Here is a 23,210-nt window from a genome sequence, read left to right as displayed (position 1 = left end):
ATGAACAATCCTAAAATTTTTATAAAACCACAAAAGATCCTGAATAGCCAAAGCAATCTTAAAAAAGAAAAACAAAACTGGAGGTATCACAATTCCAGACTTCAAGTTATATTACAATGCTGTAGTAATCAAAACAGTATATACTGGCACAAAAATAGACACATAGATCAATAGAACAGAATAGAGAGCCCAGAAATAAACCTGTGACTATATGGTCAATTAATCTTTGGCAAGGAGGAAAGAATATGCAATGGGAAAAAGACAGTCTCCTCAACAAACGGTGTTGGGAAAACTGAACAGCTACATGCAAACAAATGAAACTGGACCAGTCTCTTACACCATATAGAAAAATAAATTTGAAATAGATTAAAGACCTAAATGTGAGACCTGAAACCACAAAAATCCTAGAGGAGAGCACAGGCAGAAATGTCTCTGACATCAGTCATAGCAATATGCTTCTAGATATGTCTCCTGAGGCAAGGGAAATAAAAGTAAAATTAAACTATTGGGACTAAATCAAACTAAAAAGCTCCATAGCAAAGGAAACAACAAAACTAAAGGCAACATACAGAATAGGAGAAGATATTTACAAATGACATATCCAATAAAGGGTTAGCGTCCAAAATATATAAAGAACTGATACAACTCTATGAGAACTGCGTGATGTATGGAATTGTTGAATCACTAGATTATCTACCCGAAATTAATATAACACTGTATGTTAACTATACTTGAATTAAAATTTAAAAAAATAACTGATATAGTTCAACACCCACAAAACAAACAATCCAATTAAAAAATGGGCAGAAGACATGAACAGACATTTTTCCAAAGAAGACAGTACAGATGGCCAACAGACACATGAAAAGATGCTCCACATCACTCATCATCAGGGAAATGCAAATCAAAACCACAGTGGGTTATCAGATTACACCTGTCAGAATGGCTAAAATCAACAACACAAAAAATAAATGTCGGTAAGGATGTGGAGATAAAGGAAACTTCATGCACTGTTGGTGGGAATGCCAACTGGTGCAACCACTGTGGAACAGAGTATGGAGTTTTTTCAAAAAGTTAAAAATAGAACTATCCTATAATCCAGTAATCATAGCACTGGATATTTACCCAAAAAATAGAAAACCACTAATTCAAAGGGATACAGGCACCCCTAGTTTATAGCAGCATTATTTTCAATAGCCACATAAAGAAGCAGCCCAAATGTCAATCAATAGATGAATAGATAGAGATGATGTGGTACGTGTACACACACACACACACACACACACACACACACACACACACACACCCTGGAATATTACTCAGCCATAAAAATAATGAAATTTTGCCATTTTTTTCATTGACATGGATAGAGCTAGATAGTATAATGCTAAGTGAAATAAACCAATCAGAGAAAGACAAATACCATATGATTTCACCCGTATGTGGAATTTAAGAAACAACAAACAAGCAAAGGGGAAAAAATGAGAGAGAGAGAAAGAGAGAGCGAGGCAAACCAAGAAACAGACTCTTGAGAACAAATTGATGGTTACCAAAGGGGAGGTGGGGGGGGGGGGTGGGTGAGATAGGTAATGGGGATGAAGGGGTACATTCACTATAATGAGCACTGGATGTTGTATGGAAGTGTAGAATCACTATATCGTACAGCTGAAACTAATATAACGCCGTATGTTAATTATACTGGAATTAAAATTAAAACTTAATAATAAAAAAAAAAGAATCTGTGGTTCCTTCTTACTCTACCTTAGAGCAAAAAAAGCCTCATGGCTGTTACCTTTAAAAAGTAAAAGCCCTTTTCAACTGTGAAGTGTTGTTATTAAATAGGAGCTTAGATCCTGAATACAGATTAAAAGAACAGAGGCAAATAGACCTGAGTTCAAATCCTGACTTTGCTTAATAACTTAGTGCCTCAGTTTTTTTGTTGAAGTACTGTTGACATGTAATGTTACATTAGCTTCAGTGTGGTTCAGTTTTATCTTGCAAAATAGTGATGATAGTAATAGTTTCATTGCAGAGTTCTTGTAATGATTGTATTAAGTAATTGCAAGACATATTTGCCACTCCCTGCAGTGATATTTGTTGGTGATGGATGTGTGTGTACGAGGATGTGTTTCAGCAACATTTAAAGGTATGAAGTCCTAAATGCTTACTAAATTTGCTCCCGTTGTGTCAAGCACTATAAACAAGCTATATTTCCCACCCTGGGGGAGGTCATAGTGTACGGACTTAAACTGACCCAGGACCAGCTGCAGCAGAGAGGCTGAGACACTTGCCTGAGGCTCCCTGGTGACAGAAGTGGGACACAAATACGGGTCTAGTCATTCCCAGACACTGCTCTTTCCAATGGCTTACATTTCAGGTGAAGGGGAAAGGGCATTTCTTCAGCTTCCATGCCCCCTCTGTAGAAGGTAAGTAAAAGAAAAAAATAGTACTACATCAGATGGTATCTTAGACCACTCAGGCTGCTCTGAGAAAATAGCATAGACTGGCTGGCTATCAGTAAGACATTTATCTCTCATGCTTCTGGAGACTGAAAAGTCTGAGATCAAGGCACCAGCAGACTGAGCATCTAACAAAGACTCACTTTCTGGTTCATAGACCCATCTCTTCCCTGTGTCCTCATGTGGTAGAAGGAAAGAGGGATCTCTCTGGGATCTCTTTTGTAAGGGCACTAATGCCATTCGTGACGGCTTTACCCTCATGACCCAAACACCTTTCAAAGACCTCATTTCCTAATACCAGCTTGGGAGTTAGGATTTCAACATATGAATATTGAGAGGACCAAATATTCAGTCCATAGCAGATGGCAGACAGGGTGTTTCCTACTAAGCATGTAATGAGGTTTATTACAAAAAAGGCAAAAAATAAGTTCGAGTTTTATTTAACAGTGTTGCCTCATGGGTCACTCAGAGCTAAAAACCTGGACCAGTAAAGACCAAGGAGCTGTATTTCAGCAGTAGAAAGAAATGCAGACAGCCTTTCATTTTCACCCCTGCATTTCAATGATTCCTCTCTCAAAAAAAAAAAAAAAAAAAAAAAGAATTGCTTGTTGCAAAAACTCTTCCATACGCTGACAGGGAAAAATTTATGTGTAAAAGGAACAAAATAATTTATTAACATTCTACCTCCCACTTCAACCTGCCACCCACCCAAAGGACTAGATCCTGATAGCCAGAAAGTTCTCTGTTTAATGGGTAGAGTAGGGGTGTTCAGATATGGGTTAGGGGAAATAGATTACTCTGCATAGGAAAGAAAGAGCCACTCCCACGGCAAGCAGCTGCACAGTATACACAGCTTGCAAGAGCCAGGCTGGGCAAACTGACCCTGTCCTTTGGATATTGTGAATCAGTGTTCTGATCACTGAATGCTACTTTTAATCCCAGAGGTGCAGACAAAATGGCGGGCAGTCATTGTTTTTGTGCCTCCCTCCAATGATGCGAGCCTCTGGCCTACAGCAGAAGTGACTTCCAGTGGATTTAAAGGACAGGCACCCTTCTCTCTCTTTTATTTTTCTCTTTTTCCAATTTTTTGGAGCCAGACATCAAAGACTAAGATATTCAAAAGCAACTGTGTATATGGGGGAAATCAGAAAGTCACTGCACGTGCACAGGGAAAGATACAGGCTCAAAAAACACCTGAGAATATCCTAAATTCACAGCTCAGGCTGGTCCTCAGCAGAGGCAGCCGACAACAATCAAACAAAAATTTAGCAAAAACAAAAACAGTAAACCCTAGGGAGGGGAGGAATCTGATTTTTAGAGTTAACACATTAGATTCCAAACGACAAAACAACAACAAAAAAGGAAGAACTATGAAGAGGGACCTTGAGGGGGCACCTGGGTGGCTCAGTGTAGGTTAAGTCTCTCACTCTTAATTTCAGCTCAGGGCATGATCTCTTGGGTTCATGAGCTTGTAAGTTAGAGCCCCTCTTCGCTGCCAGTTTGGAGCCTGCTTGGGATTCTCTGTCTCTCCCTCTCTCTCTCTGCCCCTCCCTCATGTGTGCTCTCTCTAAATAAACAAACAAACTTAAAAAAAAAAAAAGGAGGGACCTTGAGGAAAGTTCCCAACCTAACCCCCTCCAATACATACACACTGGGCATCTACTTTGTATTTAGCATTGACGAGCTGGGTACACACACGGTCCTCACTGCAAGCCACAATGTGCCATGAGCCACAAACTAGGTGTCATTGTTGTGTTTCATTTTTTTTACCTGTGGAAACAGGCTGAGGAGGTGAAGTGATTTCCTGAAGGTGAAACTGTGGCCTATACAGGCCATGGTGGAAATTAGTTTAGACAAAGTTCATGCTTCTAGGGTAACAGAAGGCTGAGCACAGAGCTTAGCAGGAGTGGGAAAGGAGACCCGGACACTGGAGGAGGAACAGGGAGGGAATGGGAGAAGTTCCCGAGAACTCTGTGAAGTTAGGATCACCCGGCATCTGGGGAACTTCTAAAGGCAGCAACGTGAGCTGGGAAAGCAGAGGAAGAGAGGAGCCTTCTGGAGAAAGAACAGCGCAGGAAGGAAGGCCAGGCCTCCGTCAGGATTTTTCCAAAGGCCAAATATGGGTGAGAGCGAGCCTGACTACAACCACAGGCTGCTGCCTTCGGTCCTCACTGTGCTGTATGCCTGCTGCTCCCCCTTAGTCAGGTGGGTCACTGAATCTCCTCGAGTTCTGCCATTTTCTCACCTGCAAAACGGGCACTATTTGCTTCACAGCAATGATGAATGAATCTCATTGAAGGCGGCTTGAAAACTGCCCGGGTCTCAGAAACATGGCCTGTAGTGAAGCATTCCCAGTGGTTCCTCAACCACCATCTCCACTCTGACGCCTCTTCTGGGGACACGGTCTACATCTCGAGCTTTATTTGTTCCGAGTCCAATTATTTCATAATCGTACCTAACCAGAAACTAATGTAACATGGTATTATAAGTTACACTTGAATTAAAAAAAAAAAAAAAAGAATTGTGCTTGACCACATTTATTTCCTTTCCTAGATAAGAGAGATGCTGGGTAGAGAGGAGAGCTCTCACCCACACTGAAGATAATCCTTGTTCTAGTCCCAGGTGTGCGAAGTCATTGTCTCCTTTTGACTGAGTTTCCTTATCCTTAAATGAGAGGGTTGGGACCAAAGATCTCTAAGGTTCCAAAGGTGTGTGGTCGCTTGCAAGACTCCTCCTGAGGCTATCCTACCAGCCCAGTGTTCTAGCACTTTCTATTGCCCAATTAGCAGCATTTATCCAACTTTTTTTGTCAGGTATGTGCTTCTATTCCAGGCATTCTGAGCCAATTCTGCAAATCAGACTTCTTGGAAGACTCAAATGTTTTAACATTCTTCAAACATATGACATCAAACGTGCCATTTTCCCTTCATCCACCAACTTTGTACTTTTATCCAAAAAAAAAAAGAAAAAAGAAAAAAGAAAAAGAAAAAGAAAGAAAAGAGGTACTGAGTCCATCTGGCATGACTTGCTTTGAATAAAAGCCCATCTGCTTATTATTTCTAATTTCATTGTCCTCTAGAATGTTTACAGAAGTTTCTTTCAATATTTATTGCACTGTGTTTCTAATTACTGATCCGGACCATCCAGGCAGACTTGGTGGGGTGCCGTGCTAGGATGTAGGTGTCTGTCTCAGTTTCATCTCCACAGTGCTTTACTCTGGGGGCACCGTGTGGCCCTTGGCCGTCATCATGCCGCCTGGGTGTAATGCTGCAGAGGCGGATTCTGACAATCAGCCCCTTTATCGCGAGTCTCCCCGGGGACTTCCAAAGCCTCCTCTGATGAATTTTTGCCTGCTTCGACACCATTATTGTCACAGGAAGGATGGAGATAATTACCTGGTTTATTATCCTGAGGCTGGCTTCATCTGGGGGCCCCATGATCACTGGAAGCAGAAGGCTCATCTCTGTCTTCACGAGTCCTGAATAGATGGGCAAAAGATTCACATTTCCCAAATTATGGTGTCTCTGAAAGGCAAGGGATGATCTCTGCAATGAAAACACTTCCAACTCGATCCTTTTAAAAATCCCCCCCCCAAAAAACCCAAAATGCTGTTTTAAGTTAAGCTCTTTTTCTCCCCAAATGGGTTCCCATTTCTGATTTCCCCAGTTCTGTTTCGATGCTTTATTCTTCTCGTCTCACGGTACTATCACCCCCACGACCAAGCAAATCCTGTTCCTCTCTTTGTAGCATCTTAATGCCGTCTCTGTCTCTTCCACTGTCTCTTCCAGTGTCTGCCCATATCACATTGACCCCATTCCTGCAGGGCCTCCTTCCTGTCTCTTAGGGTCTCCCCAACCCCGCCCGCCGAGCACCTGAGTCCGGAATAACCGACATAAAATATGAATTGATTTCATCAGTCTCCAACTCAGCAATACTGTGTGAGCGCCCTTTGCCTTCAAGATGTCGTGCCCACACCTGCTGACCGGCAGGGTCTCTGCTGTTGGGCCTCCCACCGCCAGCTGGGCTTCCCACTGAACCCTCCTTCCGGCCACACAGGGGAGCTTGGGCTCTGCAGTCTCACCTCCCACCCACACACCGACTTCCCGGGCATGTGGAAAAGCTGAGAAAGAAAGACGGTATTTGAGGTGATTCTCAGTAAAGACATCTAGGAGTTAAAAGCAAATTCGACCTTATTTTTATATGTGCATATCATGATCCTCCTTATTCTGACACTCCCCCCAGATCCTGGGAAAATATTTCCACCGTATTGTCCACTAAATAGGCCATGGTTCTCCCTCGGCCCTCAGGAATTCAGAGGAAATTCTATCCAAAAAAAAAAAAAAAAAAGGAAAGGAAAGAAAAGAGAAGACATGATACAGGAAAGGCAGCGAGTATGGGTTAAAAAGATGGGATCTGGAATCAAGTAGGACTGGATTCAAACCCCAGCTCAGAGACCTACCAGTGCTTGGCATTGGTTGAGCGCATCAGGTAACCTCCCTGACTGCAGCTGCCTCCTTACCTGCAAACAGGGTTAGTAATCACCTCGCAGGGCGTGAGAGCTAACGTCAACGCACCTAGCCTCCCCCTCTGGCTTACATCGCCCCACTGCCATCTCCAGCCTCGGTGGGTTCATTCCAAGGCTCCTCACATGGAGGGCTCACTCCACCAGCCCCTCACAGTCCTAACTAGGGCGAGAGGGCACAGCCAGAGTCCGGTACCCCGTCCGTGCTCTCGGCTCTTTCTTCACAGATCACAGCTCTGCATGTGCTCCTGCCGAGACTTCCCTGCATCCCCTCGAAAGGCAATGCCCCTTGTCACTCCTAGTGACCGGTTGTCAACTGGGGCTCCTAGAGAGTGAGCAGCACGGACTGTGGACTGTGGCGGCAACCAACAGGCAGGAAGGAAGGGTCCAGGCAGGTTAACCTGAACCTGAGCTCCCAAGTCATGCCGCCTGGGGTCACGCCTGCCTTCGCTATTTCCCAGCTGGGTGATCGTGAGCATATCGTTTCAACATTGTGTTTCCATATCGGTACAACGAAGACAATAGGGGTACGTGCTTCGTGGGGTTGCTGTGAAGATTAGATTCCTTCATACACACGAAGCACTTAGAATACGGCCAGGCAGGTAGTGGGTGCTCAGTGAGTGTTAGCTGTGAGAATTAATGAACAAAGTCCTCCATCATCACGGTCTCGGGAACCTTGCCATCAGGCTGATTGAGATGGTTCTCTGTTTGCCCAGGGGTGTCTTCAAAACTCCCTATTTTTCATCAAAACCACCATGTGCACACTTATGATACACACACTCACACACACACACACACACACACACACACACACAGCCCTCAGCAGTCCCCCGACACAAGAGACAACTAACTCCCTAGAGGCTTTGATAACAAGCACAGCTCACCAGCTCCTCCTGATGAAGCTATGTCGGTCTTCAGAAGCATCCTAGATCTGCTCTGCTCTGGGACCCCTCAAATTCCTCCAGGTGGGCAGGAAAGAGGTCAGAGGTCCAATGGAATCTTCTGGCTTAATCCTTTGTTGAGAGATCATAAACATTAGTGACTTGGGGCCCAAAATGTCTAAATTGTCCATACCACCTCGAATTGCCAGATGTTTCTCAACTTCACACTTGTCTTTGGCCTCTCCCACTCAGAAAGTTTACAAATTTGAATTCAACCTTTCAGAAAACATTCATCAACCATCAGTGTTATGGTAGGTGCTTGGCTGGAGACTGTGGATGTAGAGATGAATCAGAGACAGACTTTAGCTGACAGGTCACAGTCAAGAGGGGAAGGCAGGCAGCTGGACAGATCACTCCCATGCAGTGTATGAAGTGCTGCATCAGAGCAATGCACAGGGAGCTTTCAGAGAACAGAGAGGCATCCAAGCCAGGCACGGAGATCAGGAAAGGCTTCCAGGAGGCGGTGACCCCAGACAGGGGTCTTAAAGGATGAGTAGTCATTAACAAAAGAATGGCGCTCTTAAAAAGAACACAGGCATAAAAAATATAGAGGGTGATTTTGTAACTCCAGTCATTTTTGCAGCACTGGAGGGCACAGGGTCTTCTCAGAGACTGAGAAGATGGGCAGGTAGCAGATCATGAAAGGGCTACAGTCATTTAGATGTTACTCTGGGATGAAAGGGGAAACATTGAACAGTTCTTGCAGGGGAGTAACACGGTAAAAGTTGGCTTTGGATAAAAGCGAGAGAGTTTTCTGGAGGGGGAAAACAGGGGAGAATGTTTAGAAGCAGAAATCATTTAGTGATTATTTGTAATAATCCAAGTGAGAGCTGGTAAGAACCTGAACTAAGGACCTATTGGCAGAATTGAAAGAAGTGAAGCTATTTCAGAACTATTTAGGAGGTAAGGTCATCAGGATATGGCACTGGTTAGGAAGAGAAGGGAGGAAGCAGAGATGAAAGAGTCCCAGATTTCTGTCATCAATGAAAAGTGAAGCTTTGATTTATGAGTTAGAAATTCTAAGAGTATTTAGATTTATATGATACTTTCTCTGGGCAATGTTACAGATATTCTCGATTTTTGGACAATGCTAAATAGAAGATTCATTCATCATACCAAATGGGTAACAAATACTTCCTTTCTAGACCCTGAAGCCTCAGATGGACAAGTTTTTCAGGCAGCAATAGAGCTGGTATTCAACTGAAACATCTACTACTGAAGTCCAGTCTGCTGGAAATGACAACCTATACAAAGACCAGATGGAAGGGGGTGGGGGGGATACATATGGAAGCAAAGGCTCTCATACAGGTACAAGACAAATGCCTGATGTCCTGATGGTGCGAACGTGATCAGAACACTAGAGAAAGTGAGAAAGTGACCCACTGCAACTCGGGGGCGCTTCAGCTAACAAGCACTAAAACCAGAGTGATGAAGGACTATGCCTTGAGATGGGTCCTATTTGAAACTCTTCATTAAAATTTTCAACCCACAAAATAGTCTGACATCAGTTCATTTCCCATCTTAGTCTTTCTGGATTGTTCAAGTTTCTTTCGTCAGGCTCTCCTAACTAGAACCAGAAAGGTCCACATGAGAAAATGGAAGATGGGGGGTTGGAAATGAGCTTTGGAGGGAAGGCAAATGTCAGGATTCGGGATGTGGTCTGCATTTGTGAGCAACAGGGAGCCATTGAAGGCTTTAGAGCAGAGCCATGATGAGATGAAAGCAAATTTTTAAGAAGAATAGTCTGGCACAACTGTACAAAATGAACTGACTTGAAATCCACTCAAATACTGAATTACTGTTGTCATTCTAATTAGACCTTTCACTTTCCCCATTAATTGCATCTTCAAACTCTGGTCTTTCTAACTCCCCTGAAAATATTATTTCTTAAGGGTTCCTAGCTCTCTGACTCAATGGTTTTCAACCAGAGGAGGGGCACAGGATTCGGCAATCAGTTGGCATTTTTTAGCGAGGGTGTCGCTATGTTCACAAGAGGTAGGTAAACTGGGGTTTATTTCCACAAAGGTCAGTGATGCCAAATATCCTCAACAAGCTAAGAAGCCATGTGCAAAGACGTGTCCTGCCCAAAATGCCTACAATGCCCTGGGCGAGAAGCACAGGATCTGGTCTCTTTCACTGCCCCTATCTCTGTCTTCCACAAATTATCTTCTTCCGTCTATCACCAGGCATCCCGCCAGTTGCCTGATTAGCAGGTTAAATGGTCACTCAACTGTCATTGAACTCCTCCCTTTCAGGGGCAACTGGAGAAAAGCCAATATGCATTATTGACCTAGTTCCACAGCACTTAAGATTTCCACAGTGCTTTGCAATGGCTTCTATTAGCTAATTCTCATGTCAACACATCCATTGAGTTTTCTTATTAGGGGTTTGCAAGTGGAGAGATTCAAGTACAGAAGATTTGGAAACTTGTTCATGTCTCTTGCATTAAATTCACAGAACCAAATTGTGGGAAGTTATTTTTCAAAGTCACAATAATTCTCTCATACCTCTAGGACATTCACTTAGTAGGGTGCCATTTGTGACAAAATTTTAATATAAACGTTCCTTGCTTTTTAGAATTTAAATACTTTGGTGGCCTAGTGATGAAAAGTGAATCTCCCTCTCCACTGGTTTTCATTATATTGAAGATATATTCAAGTTTTTTAATCTCTCCTAAAAGCTGAATGTTTTATTGCCATCTCTGTGGACCTCTCTTTTGACATCTGTTACATTTCACTTTGTATCATTGGGCCTCTTCCAGGGACTGTTGTGGCTCCCGAACAGATAGGAAGTGTTTTTTTTTTTTTTTAATATTTGTTTATTTATTTTGAGAAAGAGAAAGGGAGAATGTGAGTGGGGGAGGGGCAGAGAGAGAGGGAAAGAGGAAATCCCAAGCAGGCTCCTTGCTGTCAGCACGGAGCCAGACACGGAGCTTGATCTCACCACCCTTGAGATCATGATGAAATCAAGAGTCAGACGCTTAACTGACTGAACTACCCAAGCACCCCCAGATAGGAAGTGTTTTGAGGGCAAACTGTCTCGTTGGTTGTATTTCTCCCAACACTAGGATAGTGCCTGGCCTACAGTATATTTGCTCATGGATTGGGGCTCAAGTTGTTGGCCAGTTCCACGGTATACAAGGTTTTACCTACTGGAAATCTACTCTCTGAAAAACAAAAGCCTCACAACACACTAGTGTATTTTGCCCCTATGACGTCCCTGTTGCAATTAGTTACCTTCCACCGATGCCCATCTCTAAATTATGGATCTTTCTCTCATGGCCAAGGAGTCCCTGACTCCACAACTGCCACTCCCATCATCTTTTTTCCACCCAGAAATTTACTGTGCCAAATATTGCTAATAACTTACCCAGTGGGGGTGTGGTAGATAGATGGTCACAATGGGCAAAATGATCACAGTTTTCCACTGGCCACTATGTCCTTGACCTTCAAACTGTAACTTTGCATCTACTCCTATCACAGTGTAGGGTCTATTTTTCCATCCCCTTAAATCAAGAAGGAAATGAAAATCCCTTAAGTTGATAAAGGAAAAAGGAGATATACCAAAAAACCCACCGGAAGCCTCACACATAATCAATGCATTTTTTTTTCCAATTTTTTGGAGTATTTTGACAAACAATATTACATTTGTTTCAGGAGTACAACATAGTGATTCAACTTCTCTCTACCTTGTGCTATGCTCACTGGAAGTGTAGCTACCGTCTGTCCCCACTAATCAATGTGTTTTAAATGCATTCCTTTTATTTCTTTTTAAATTTTTAATGTTTTATTTATTTTTGAGGGAGAGACAAATAATGAGCGGGGGAGGGGCAGAGAGAGAGGGGGACACAGAATCTGAAACAGGCTCCAGGCTCTGACAGCTCAGAGCCTGATGCGGGGCTTGAACTCATGAACCATGAGATCGTGACCTGAGCCAAAGTCGGACGTTTAACCGACTGAGCCACCCAGGCGCCCCTAAATGCATTCCTGTTAATACCAGAATAAGACAAAGTTACTTACTATTACTGCCATTGCTTTACATGGTTCTCAGTGTCTTGGCCAATGCAATGAGACATGAAGATTGTAAGGGAACAGCAAAACTGACAATGTTTTCAAATAACAAAGAATACACAGGATTTTATAGAGAAATTTTTAAAACCCATTAAATCACACAATCATTAGTGGAGAAAAACCCAATGCTCTTGAATGAGATTATTCAACACTGTAAAGATGTAAATTATCCACCTAAATTAGTTCATAAATTTAATGGAATTATAAACAAAATTTCAGCAGGGTTTTTTTAAACATTTCATCAAATTGATTCTATAATGAGTAGGGAACGGGTGCCTAGGTAGCTCTGTCAGTTAGGCATCTGACTCTAGATATGGGCTCAGGTCATGATCTGAAGGTTCATGAAATCGAGCCCCTTGTCGTGCTCTGCACGACAGCAAGGACCCTGCTTGGGATTCTCTCCCCCTCTCTCTGTCCCTCCCCTGCTCATGTGTTGTGGGTACATGTGCATGCACACTCTGTCTCTCTCAACATAAATAAATATACATTTTAAAAAGAATTAAAATGAGTATGGAAGAACATATGAATAAACAAAAACAATTTGGGGGCACCTGAGGGGCCGAGTGGGTTAAGCGCCCAACTCTTGATTTCAGTTCAGGTCATGATCTCACAGTTCACAGGTTTGAGCCCCACGTCGGGTTCTGTGCTGTTCGCTTGGGATTCTCTCTCTCTCTCTCTCTGCCCCTCCCCCACTTGCATGCATGCTCTCTCTCTCAAAAATAAATATAAATAAACTTTAAAAAAATAATGAAGACAATTTTGAAAACCAACGGGCAGAAGCCGTCAATATCTAGAATAGTTTTCCAGGGCTGCTGTTAACAAGTTACCACAAACTGGCTTAAAACAACAGAAATCTATTCTCTCAATTTGGGAGGCTAGAAGTCCAAAACCAAGGTGTTGGCAGAGCTGAGCTCCCTCTGCCAGCTCAAGGGGAGAACACATTCCGGGCCTCTTCCACCTTCTGCTGGATGTCAGCATTACTTTGGCTTTCCTTGGCTCGTGGCTACATCACTCCCATCTCTGCCCCTGTCTTTGCATGACCTTCTCTTCTGTATGTCTGCATCTTTCCCTCTTCTGCCTCCGGAAAGGGACGCTTGTCATTGAATTTGGGACCCATTCAGGTAATCCCAGCAAATTTCATCTCAGGATCCTCAGTTTTATGGTGTCTGTAAAGACTCTTGTTCCAAGTCAAGTCACACTCACAGGTTCTGGAGATTTGGCTGTAGATCTTTCTGGAAGCCACCATGCAACCCACAGCACTCACCCTACCAGATATGGAGGTGTGCTGTAAAGCCACAGTATGATCCTATCGTGCCCTGGCACAGTAATGGATTCATGGACCAATGGAACAAAATAGAGCCCAGAAAGAGTTCCAAGCTGAGAATTAAATATATGGGACAGCTGACATGATAAATCGGTGGGGAAGGATTAGTTCAGGAAAGGAATTAAAAAAAAAAAAACAACTATATGGATATACTTCTAATTTGGGCCCTACTTCACCTCTTACACAAAGGTAAAATCCAGATGAATTAAAAGTCTAAAGATTAAAGATGAATAATGTATTAGGTGAGTGTGTGTGTGTAAAGAAGATATAGAATATCTTTGTGGCAAGATTTCTTAGACAAGACCGAAAAAGGACAAGCCATACAGTAAAAAATAGGCAATTTTGGTTCCGTTAAAATTAACAATCCCTTCTTCCTTATGGACTTTCTAATAATATATGTAGATATTCCTCTGTCTAGAAGGTGAAGCTTAATTCCTTCTCCCCTTCAGTGTGAGCTGAACTTACTTACTTCCAAGAATAGAATATGGAAAGGAAAAAATTTTGACCTTACAATGGAGAAAACTAGCAGACGTCACCGAGTGTTCAAGGTTAACATTTACCAGTGATAAGTCATGCTGATATTGCTACATGATGAGAAGCACACTTTACTTCTGGGGTGTTCTCCCAAGAAATGCATAAGCCCAGTCTGATCATAAGAAAATAGCAGTCAAACCCAAATTGAGAGACGTTCTACAGAATGTTTGACCGGTACTCTTCAAAACTAAGAAGGTCATGAAAAAAGAGGAAAGACTGAGAAATTGTCACAGATCAAAAGAGACCAAGAAAAAAAGAGAGAGACTAAGAAGAGAAGGCAATTGACCACAATGTGGTATCCCGACTGGATCCTGGAACAGTAGAAGGACATCAATGGTGAAAAAACGTGTGCAATCTGAATAAATCTGTGGTTAACAGTATTATACCAATGTTAATTTCTTGGTTTTGACAGATGTGCCAAGTTATATAAGATGTTAACATTAGCAGAAGCTTGGTTAAGGGGCCATGGGAACTCTCTGTAGTGTCTTTACAAATTTTAGTAAACCTGAAATTATTCCAAAATAAAACATTTGCCATTTACAAAATAATTTCAAGGAAAGCTATCAGAGTAAACTCGTATCAACTAAAACTGACAGAAATTAATGTCTAAAATATACATGGAACTCTAGGGGTGCCTGGGTGCTCGGTCGGTTAAAGGTCTGACTCTTGATTTTGGCTCAGTTGTGAGCCAATCTCGCAGTTGTGACATTGAGCCCTGAGTCGGGTTCTGCACTAGGCGTGGAACTTGAAGTTCTCCCTCTCTCTCTGCCCTTTCTGCTATTCATGAGCTCTCTCTCTAAAATTACAAAGAATAATAATAATTAATAATAAATTACTCTGAAAAATTATACAGAGTAGAAGCAGTAAAACCAAAAGGCATATACTAAAGTACCCTCATGTAAATCTAAAGATCAGACATTTCGGGGCGCCTGGGTGGCTCAATTGGTTAAATGTCTGGCTTCGGATCAGGTCATGATCTCGCAGCTCATGAGTTCAAGCCCCATGTCAGGCTCTGTGCTGACAGTTCGGAGCCTGGAGCCTGCCTCAGAATCTGTGTCTCCCTGTCTCTCTGCCCCTCCCCTGTTCACTCTCTGTCTCTGTTTCTCTCTCTCAAAAATAAATAAACATTAAAAAAAACTGTTAAAGATCATACATTTCAATGACATATTGTCAACACATTAGGATGCATGTTTACTATACATGAAGGAGACAATAGGCGTACAGATGGGCATGAAGGGGAGAAAGACTATAATAAACTAACCCAAGTGAGAGACCATGAACAGGTGCATGCCATGAGCTCCTCAGGATGATCGCTGCAATTCTTTGCATCTAAGGCCCAAACTAAAGAGAAAAGGGCAGAGGGCAATTCTGAACAAGGACTTGAGGAGATTACCTTTGAGCTAACAGCATGAGTTTTAGTGTGGATAGATGTGGGAACACCTATATTATCTGCTCGGCAGCACCCTTTTATTTTTACAGACTGATTACAAAATAAGTCATTTCTTAATGTCCAGATAAGGAGGGCATCGCAGAACTTGTTTTCATTAGAGTAAGATATACCCCACAGCATAGCCTGACACTCAAGCGTAATTCTTTCCAAGACCTTTACAAATCTCCCCAATTCACTGTATCACATAAGCTCCCCCATAACATGCATATACAATGGGGGAAAAACACTTTCTTTGAGCGGCTGGGGGCAGGGTATTAGACTCATTCACCAACACTACACTCCAGCATCCCGGCCAGCAAGTGCAATTCTAATTCATGCTTCAACAAAAATACAAATCATAATATATTTTGAACCTGGAGGGTCATTTGCAAATAATGAGAAATGCAAATTCTAAATCAATGAAAGTCCAGAGAGTGCTATACCATCATGACCACTCCGGTGCCCTGGAAGAGTTACTGCAGCTTTTTTTAAGTGTTTAATATAATTTCTGAAACAACAGAGGCTGTGAGCAAACCCTGCTCATTTTGATTGACCATTTGGCCTGTGGCTCAGACCACTGCAGCACTGACTCGAAGCAAATCACAGAAGATTGAAATTCTAAAAGAAGCTGTTGATTTCAAAGCTCTTAATGATTCAAATTTTCAATCAGCAGTTTTTTTCCCAGTTCATTACCCACAGACTCTGTGGATCAACCAATGTGTGCAGCCCATCTCCTCCTTAATTCCTCTTGTAATACAATCCTGTCCATCACGTTACCCGGCTCCGAAAAACAAAGCCAAGATATACATGTTAATTTTACCTTCATTTGCTTTGGCAGGATTCCAAAAGCATGAGAAAGAAGGAAAAACACCCCACCATCTCAGAAAGCTTCTAAAATGAAGCTGATCAAGCCACTGATTCCTTAACACAACTGGACTGGTGGGAAATTGAACGTGAGCTGGCAGCTCCAGGTGAGACAGATGAGGAGAAGGAGGAAGAGAGGAAGAAAGAGGGGAAGAGGAGAGAATCTTCAGTCAGAATCGTGTCCATCCCTTGGTGACATCCTGTCTCGGGAGTCTGGAGATGAAAATAACTTGGCTTTGAAACACACACAGGCTATTCAGGAAAGCAGCCGACAATTCCAAGTATAAAGGGGGATACGGGAATGGGTTCCTACTGTGTACATGTTATTGAATTGATTGAATTGTCATTCAGAAAAGGTGATTTTGGAAATGAAGCTAGCGGGGAAATAAATAAAGTAGAAATTCAGATAAGATTCATTCAAGTCTTGCCGCTGGTATCTGTGAAATCAAAGGGTTGCAGCTTGTGAAATAATATGATTAAACAATGGGGCTGAAGGTCATTCCTTATTACCCTTTTCTATAAATTATCCCATTTCCTCTTTGGCTCAGTGACTGTCACCCAGCAGAGCGGCTTGCTCACTGACTCACCTGAAGTTACAACCAGCCAGACCTTGGTAATATTAAGAAATCCCCACGTTGTCTTAAAGGTCTCCTAGAACCCGTTTCCCATGTTCCATCCCCAACCATCACCTACCACGACCTCCAGCCTTCTCAGTGTCCCCCCAAGCTGTCAGGCCCCGTGGGTTGACAGTGAATGGGAGATGGAGGGACCCATGGCCCAGCCTTAGGGCATCTGGTGAGCTAGTCAACAATAGCACACAGCACAGTTTCTAAAGGTGGGTGGCAAACTCCTATTTCAGTAGGATTACCTTGAGAGCCACGGGAAATCAACTCCAGACTGTGTCTTGTATGTAGTAGGTACTCCATAAAAATGAGTTCAGTGAATGAAGGAACTGGTAGTTCCTGAAAAAGCAGGAGTCAAAGGGAAAAGGCAACAATCAGCATCCAATTCTGACAGATTTGTCCAGAGAAATGAAATCCCAGCTGAGGGTGAGAGCAGAAGGAATGCAGCTTAGCTTCCTGGGGGAGAGAACTGGCAAGGAAGTGGCAGGTTTCCAGGACTTTATCCAAGGACCTGAGGGTTGGAGCGGGGCTCTGGTCCCAGTAGGGACTGTGAACGTGGGATGAGGTGAGCTCCGCAAGCTTGGAGGAAGTGCATATGCACACTCATGGTCCGCTGGGGCATTGGGCAGGGCCAACCCGGGAATGAGCAAGGGGCACTGCACAGGAGGGGACCTCAGCGTCTGCCCCAGCTGAGTAGGGCCCAGGAAGACTGCTGACCCAATGCTCCCGTTCACATCTCCACCTTTCACAACTGGCTCTCAGGCTCGTATGCGTTTAAGTCGTGGACTTCCTCCTGTAAGGTATTTAACGCAAGAGGCTTGCTCTCGTGGAAACATCACGAAGGAGGCAGTTCTGCCATGCCCTTCATGTGCCCTCAGACAAAGCCACTTAACTTCTCCAAGTCACAGGACCCTCCTCATAATTGAGGGCAATGATCCAACTTATTGGAGTGTTTGAGGATAAAGAAGAGGCCACTATGCAAGCGCTCTGCAAAGAATGCAGCTATTTGTGTATTTCATGTTGATTTCGATGTTGAATTGGTCAAATTGAATTTTCTGTAATTATAAGAATAAAGCTTTCCTTTCAAGAAATGTGAAGCATCAAGCAAGCAAAATGAGTTTTGGAGGGAGCCAGAGAGGCCTTCTCTGAGCCCCTAAAATCACACTGCAATTGATGTCTACCCAATCCGGCACAACTTAATCAGGCTCTGCTTGAAGCCTGTGATCGGCAGATTCGTAAGAAGTACCGTTAAGTATCTGTTGGAGGGCATGTAAATAAAACCTTCACTGAGGTAAACAGTTGTTCAGTTTTACAGCCTATTCACGTGTAACTTTTACGCTCCATTATGATATACGACTGCTATGCATTTGGAAGTCTTGAAACACCGTTCCGTGTGGTGTCCTTTAAGTGACTGGCTGATAAACGGATATTTTCTCACTAGTTTTCAAGGCTCACGAAAGCCCCGAAACTGGAATGCTGCCCCTAACTACCCATTAGTGATCATGGTAATTCCTCCTAACAGGATGTGAGCCGGTTACCCTGACAGCCTTAGTAGCTCAGGGCAGAAGGTTGGGTGGGCAGAGGAGGGGCCCATGATTCCATCATGTCTAAACCAAAGGCCATGTCTGCCACTGGTGTGTCACATGGTGACAAAACATGGCATGGCTGCACTCTTAGCACATGGCCCGCGTCACAAATACGAAGAGGTTCCAGGAAAGAACTTGGGTGCTATAAACAGCACCTGTTACCGAATCAAGTGACTGAACCCTCAGTACTCACCTTCTGCTGGTTTCACACCAAAATGACTATGCTCAGCTGCTCGACACAATTCTAAGGCACAGACAAGAAAGTCAAGTGTGTTTGTTCCCCTTCCTGCTGTCACCTGTGAATGCTTCTGTGATGGAAGACGAGCCCCTTCTCCATTCTGGGGGAAGAAGCAGTCCATGGCTCGATAACAAGCTGGATCCAAATTTGACCTGCGAGATTGTCGGTTGGAATCTGCAAAGGGTTTTTAATAGAAGTAATGTTATAAATCAGAGTTTGAAATTGTTACCATGTTTATCATAATAACAATCGTCCCCCAAATGTTGAGGGCTTTTTACTTGTAAGAAACTGTGCTAAACTTTTTCCATGTAATATTCATGAGATACAGCAAGCCCACAACATGAAGTTTACCCTTTCCATTCACAGATGAGAATACTAAGGCTCAGAGAGGCTAAGGAACTTGCCTAACATTACGTGCTCTTGAGCACTCCTCCATAGTCAGTGGAGACCCTTGTGTTCTTCAGCCTTCCATATTTCCCAAATTTAAAAATGAACAGTTTAAATTGTACAATCAGGAAGATATTTTGTCAGCTTTCCAGGGTAGCCCTTAAAAATCAGTGTTTATTATATATAGGTGATTTGTGAGGACACGAGTCTGTGCAGAGGACCAAGTGACAGATGAGAAAGAATGTGGAAACCTGGGGTACAGGAAGAAGTCAGAGACAAAGGAAAAGAGAGAAAGCGAATGGAAATGGAAGAGAAGAGCACTTCGTGGAAGAGAACGTGGACACATGACACATGAAGATAAAGGGAAGGGCATTCCAGGCGGGGGCGGGGGGGGGGGGTGGCTGGTTGACCGAAAATGGGGAGAAGAAAGCTGGAGAGTATAGATCATGAAAAGGATCTGCGGAAGGAGGTTGGAGGTGGATGGTGAAAGCTTTGTGTGTCAATTCCAGAATGTGGGTGGGGGGGGGGGGGGCACCTGGGTGGCTCAGTCGGTTAAGCGGCCGACTTCGGCTCAGGTCATGATCTCGCGGTCCGTGAGTTCGAGCCCCGCGTCGGGTTCTGTGCTGACAGCTCAGAGCCCAGAGCCTGTTTCAGATTCTGTGTCTCCCTCTCTCTCTGTCCCTCCCCCACTAGCACTCTGTCTCTCTGTCTCTCAAAAATAAATAAACACTTTTTACAAATCCAGAATGTTGGAGTCCATTCCATCTCCTGACCAGTGCCACTTTCCACCTCATGTGAACTCCGTTAACACAAAAATATAATGAATGTTAGAACTGCTGTCAACAGAAAGACCAAAGAAGAAATCGTTGGCATCTACACAGACCAGATTTTTTTAAATGGTGAAATTACTCAAAAGTTATATTAAGAATCATCTTTTCCTTTGAAGTAATGAAAAAGACGATTTTCACATTCTCCAAATACTGACGGTAATCCAGTACATTAAATTGTTACAAACACTCAGTGTGCGTGGTCACGGGCCAGGTCTTCCGGTGTAATTATTTCTTATTCTGCACGCCACCCTCAACATCCTGACACTGTGCACTCAGCAGGTGCTCAGTAAACACTAGGGACTGGAGTTTCTGGGCAAATCTCCAACCTTAGCAGGTAACTGGAATATTAAGCAGGGAAACTGAGGCAGGAGCCCAATTATGAACTCAGCGGCATTTGGAAAGGCTTCCACTTGGAGCTTTCTCAGGTATTCAGAGCTCAGCCCACCACAACAAAGAATCGAATGCCACAGGGGCTCCTGGGTGGCTCAATCAGTTGAGTGTCCAACCTCAGCTCAGGTCATGAGCTCACAGTTTGTGGGTTTGAGCCCCGCGTCGGGCTCTGTGCTGACAGCTCGGAGCCTGGAGCCCGCTTCGGATTCTGTGTCTCCTCTCTCTCTGCCCCTCCCCCAGCTCGCACTCTTTCTCTGTCTCTCTCAAAAATAAATAAACATTAAAAAAAAAAAGTTTAAAAGAGTCGAATGCCAGGCACTCCTGGTGCCGCAGAAACACACACTTGCTGAGTGTCCTGTATGCCAGGCTCTCGAAAAACTTAGTCTCCTAGCACTTCCTTCATGGTCAAAATTAACCCAGGAGGAGTGGAGCAAAGCTTATAGGTCAAGGGCATCCATGAGGCCTGTGCTAAGAGGCTGATGGGGAAGGAAGGGCGAGGCAGCAGGGACTAGGGCAGGGACCCTCCTAGACAGGACACATGTGGTCGTCACCGGTCCTCCACAACACCTAGTCCTGAGAAACAAGACAGGATGTTTATTTCACCTCTGATTTGTTTTGACCTTGTGCCAAGGGAACATGTGATCACTTGCTAACCCAAAAAGGCCAAGCCCAAACTACTGCCGGACTTCATCCAATCCCGGCTGCGGGAGTCATGGACAACTTCCATTTTTTGTTTTTTGTTTTTTTGGTTTTTTTTCTTTCAAAAACTCCACATTCCTTCCACTTTGGTCCTCTGTGCAGTCTCCTCCTTCTGAGGGACGCATTCTTCCCACCTTTTTCCCCTGTCCACCTTCACCTGGCTTACTCAGTTTAGCATTCGCCTGCTGGCTTAAATAGGACTTCCCAAGAGAAGCCTTTTTCTCCCAGATCAGGTCGAATATCTTACTCTATACAACCCATAGGACCTGTTTCTCTCCTTTTTTGTAACTCTTTGCACTCTTGTAATTATTTGTCGTCTCCCACCCCACTAGACCTTGAGCTTTATAAAGCAGGGCTTGTGTCTGTCTTGTTTCCCACTATATCCTTTGTATCAAGTCCAGGACCAGGAATAGAGCAGGTGCTCAGTAAAATACCTGAATGAGTTTGTGAGTCTGAGTCCCATCTCTGTGGAAGGTCAAGTTTCTGGGAATTTGCATCAGTCCGTTGTGAGTTCCTAGAGGCTGGGACAGAGCCTGATCCACTGTGTAACTACGGTGCCTGGCCTTGCTTATAAAACATTAGAGAAACTCAACTTAAATGTAGGGGGCTGGGGGCCACCTGGATGGTTCAGTTGGTTGGGCATCTGGCTCTTGGTTTTGGCACAAGTCATGATTTCGAGGTTCAGCTCCATGCTGCCAGGGTGGAACCTACTTGGGATTTCCTCTCTCTCTCTCTCTCTCTGTGCCTCTCCCCTTGCTCTTTCAGAATAAATGGATAAACATTTTTTTAAAAAGTGGGGGACAGGGGAAGGGAGGACATAGGATGAGATTTCCACACACCAATGCTCCCCTCTGCCCAACCCCAGAAGACCAACTCGAATTTCACCACTACAGGAAATCTTCCCCTTCCTGCCCCCACCCAGGAGGCCCAAATCAGCATCCTCTTCCCAACTCCTACAGGCTTTCATGGCTGTGCCATATTCGTTTGGCACTTGTCACTCCATCTTTTTATGTCTCTCTCACGAGCTCCTTAAAAGCAGAAGCTGTGTTTTCTCCTCTTTCCTTGGCTCCTAATTCCCTGCACAAAGTCTGTGCTCAATATATGTTCATTGAGAGTTAATGAGAAATTGAATTTGCTTCCAAAGAGATTTTTATAAACTCCTTCCCAGGCAGATTGGAAAAATAAGGTAGATTTTTAGGTGTGTGGGAAAGCTGAGTGAAGGGCTTTCCGGAAACAGAAAGGTGAACTATGTGAGCCCCTCTCCAAGCCTTCAATTCTATGAAAATAAGTGTCCTATCGATACTACAAAAATGAGAAAACGCACTTTTTGTCTTCCTTCATTTTAGACAAAGCCTGGCCTGTTAGGTATGCTTAGGTTTCCAAGCACTCTGGAACAACAGGCCGCATTCTTCACTCTGACTTCAAGTAAACACAGCAGACTCTTGCCCTACTGAAGACAGATGAGCAGCCTACTTGGGAAAGCGGAGGACAGGTTCCCAGTAGCCCAGGAAGGATCAGCAGCACCCCAGAGGTGATCCTGTTGCTTCACAGGTGGGGTTTGGCTTCCATAAGGGTCCTTCCCTGAGGTCCTGTCCCCACACCTACCAACTCGCTGCTCTGGCCCAGGGATGACGCAGGAAATCTTGCTTGGCCTTTGCACCACGGTTCCCCACCTTACAGGGCTCGGCAAAGCTTCTCTCTGCCTTCCCTCATGGGCAGAAACAGGAAAGGCCCCCTCTGGGGGACCCCTGGGTGTGTTGCTAATCCATTCGCTGGCTTCCATGTCACATTTAATTACTCACTCAATACAGAATTATGTGTCCTGCTACTCCAGGCTAATGAGATGCTGCAAAGCCCTCAAATTGAGGATTACAGAGTGCAACGTGTTGTGCCAAGGTCGGCGGAGATTGTTCTAAAGCTCTGATTACTACACGATCGCCTTCTCTTTAACCTGAAAACCTTTAGTTCTCATTTTTCAAATGGATAAAATTATAGAGTACTTTGGAGGAACCAAAGGGTGTTGCCCAGTTGTTTGTTTTAACTACACGAAAGCCTTAGTGATCAATACCTAAATCCTCCAAGCTGCATCGAGATGAACTCGCCCTCATGCTCATCTCCCAATGGGGTATGCTGACCTTTGCCTCAGGAGAGTGAGAAACTACAACCTCTTGATGGCATCCTGCAGGGAAGCAATGCCAGGAGTTGGATAGATGCTGTTGGAAACATATTGAACAACGCCTGCATGCCTACAGAGCTTAATAATCAGAGACCCTGCGCAACCCTTTTATTTCAATTCCTCACCGTGTGGATCTGT

The 23,210-nt window shown here is 43.9% G+C and overlaps 1 long non-coding RNA gene across 1 annotated transcript; it reads right to left on the bottom strand.

Moving 5' to 3' along the window:
- Positions 1-2,089: 2,089 nt before the first annotated feature.
- LOC123586476 lies at positions 2,090-18,901 on the bottom strand. The gene is made up of 5 exons (XR_006706816.1): positions 18,649-18,901; positions 17,012-17,105; positions 7,866-7,994; positions 5,855-5,983; positions 2,090-2,417 (listed from the first exon to the last, which is right to left on the bottom strand). It is a non-coding gene; the product is annotated as an uncharacterized LOC123586476 (long non-coding RNA).
- Between the last annotated feature and the right edge of the window lie 4,309 nt (positions 18,902-23,210).

The sequence above is a fragment of the Leopardus geoffroyi genome, chromosome C3 (assembly GCF_018350155.1).
Source record: "Leopardus geoffroyi isolate Oge1 chromosome C3, O.geoffroyi_Oge1_pat1.0, whole genome shotgun sequence".
Taxonomy (NCBI): Eukaryota; Metazoa; Chordata; class Mammalia; order Carnivora; family Felidae; genus Leopardus; species Leopardus geoffroyi.
The sequence above is the reverse complement of the archived record's forward strand: the minus strand, read 5'-3'. Positions and strand labels throughout refer to the sequence as shown.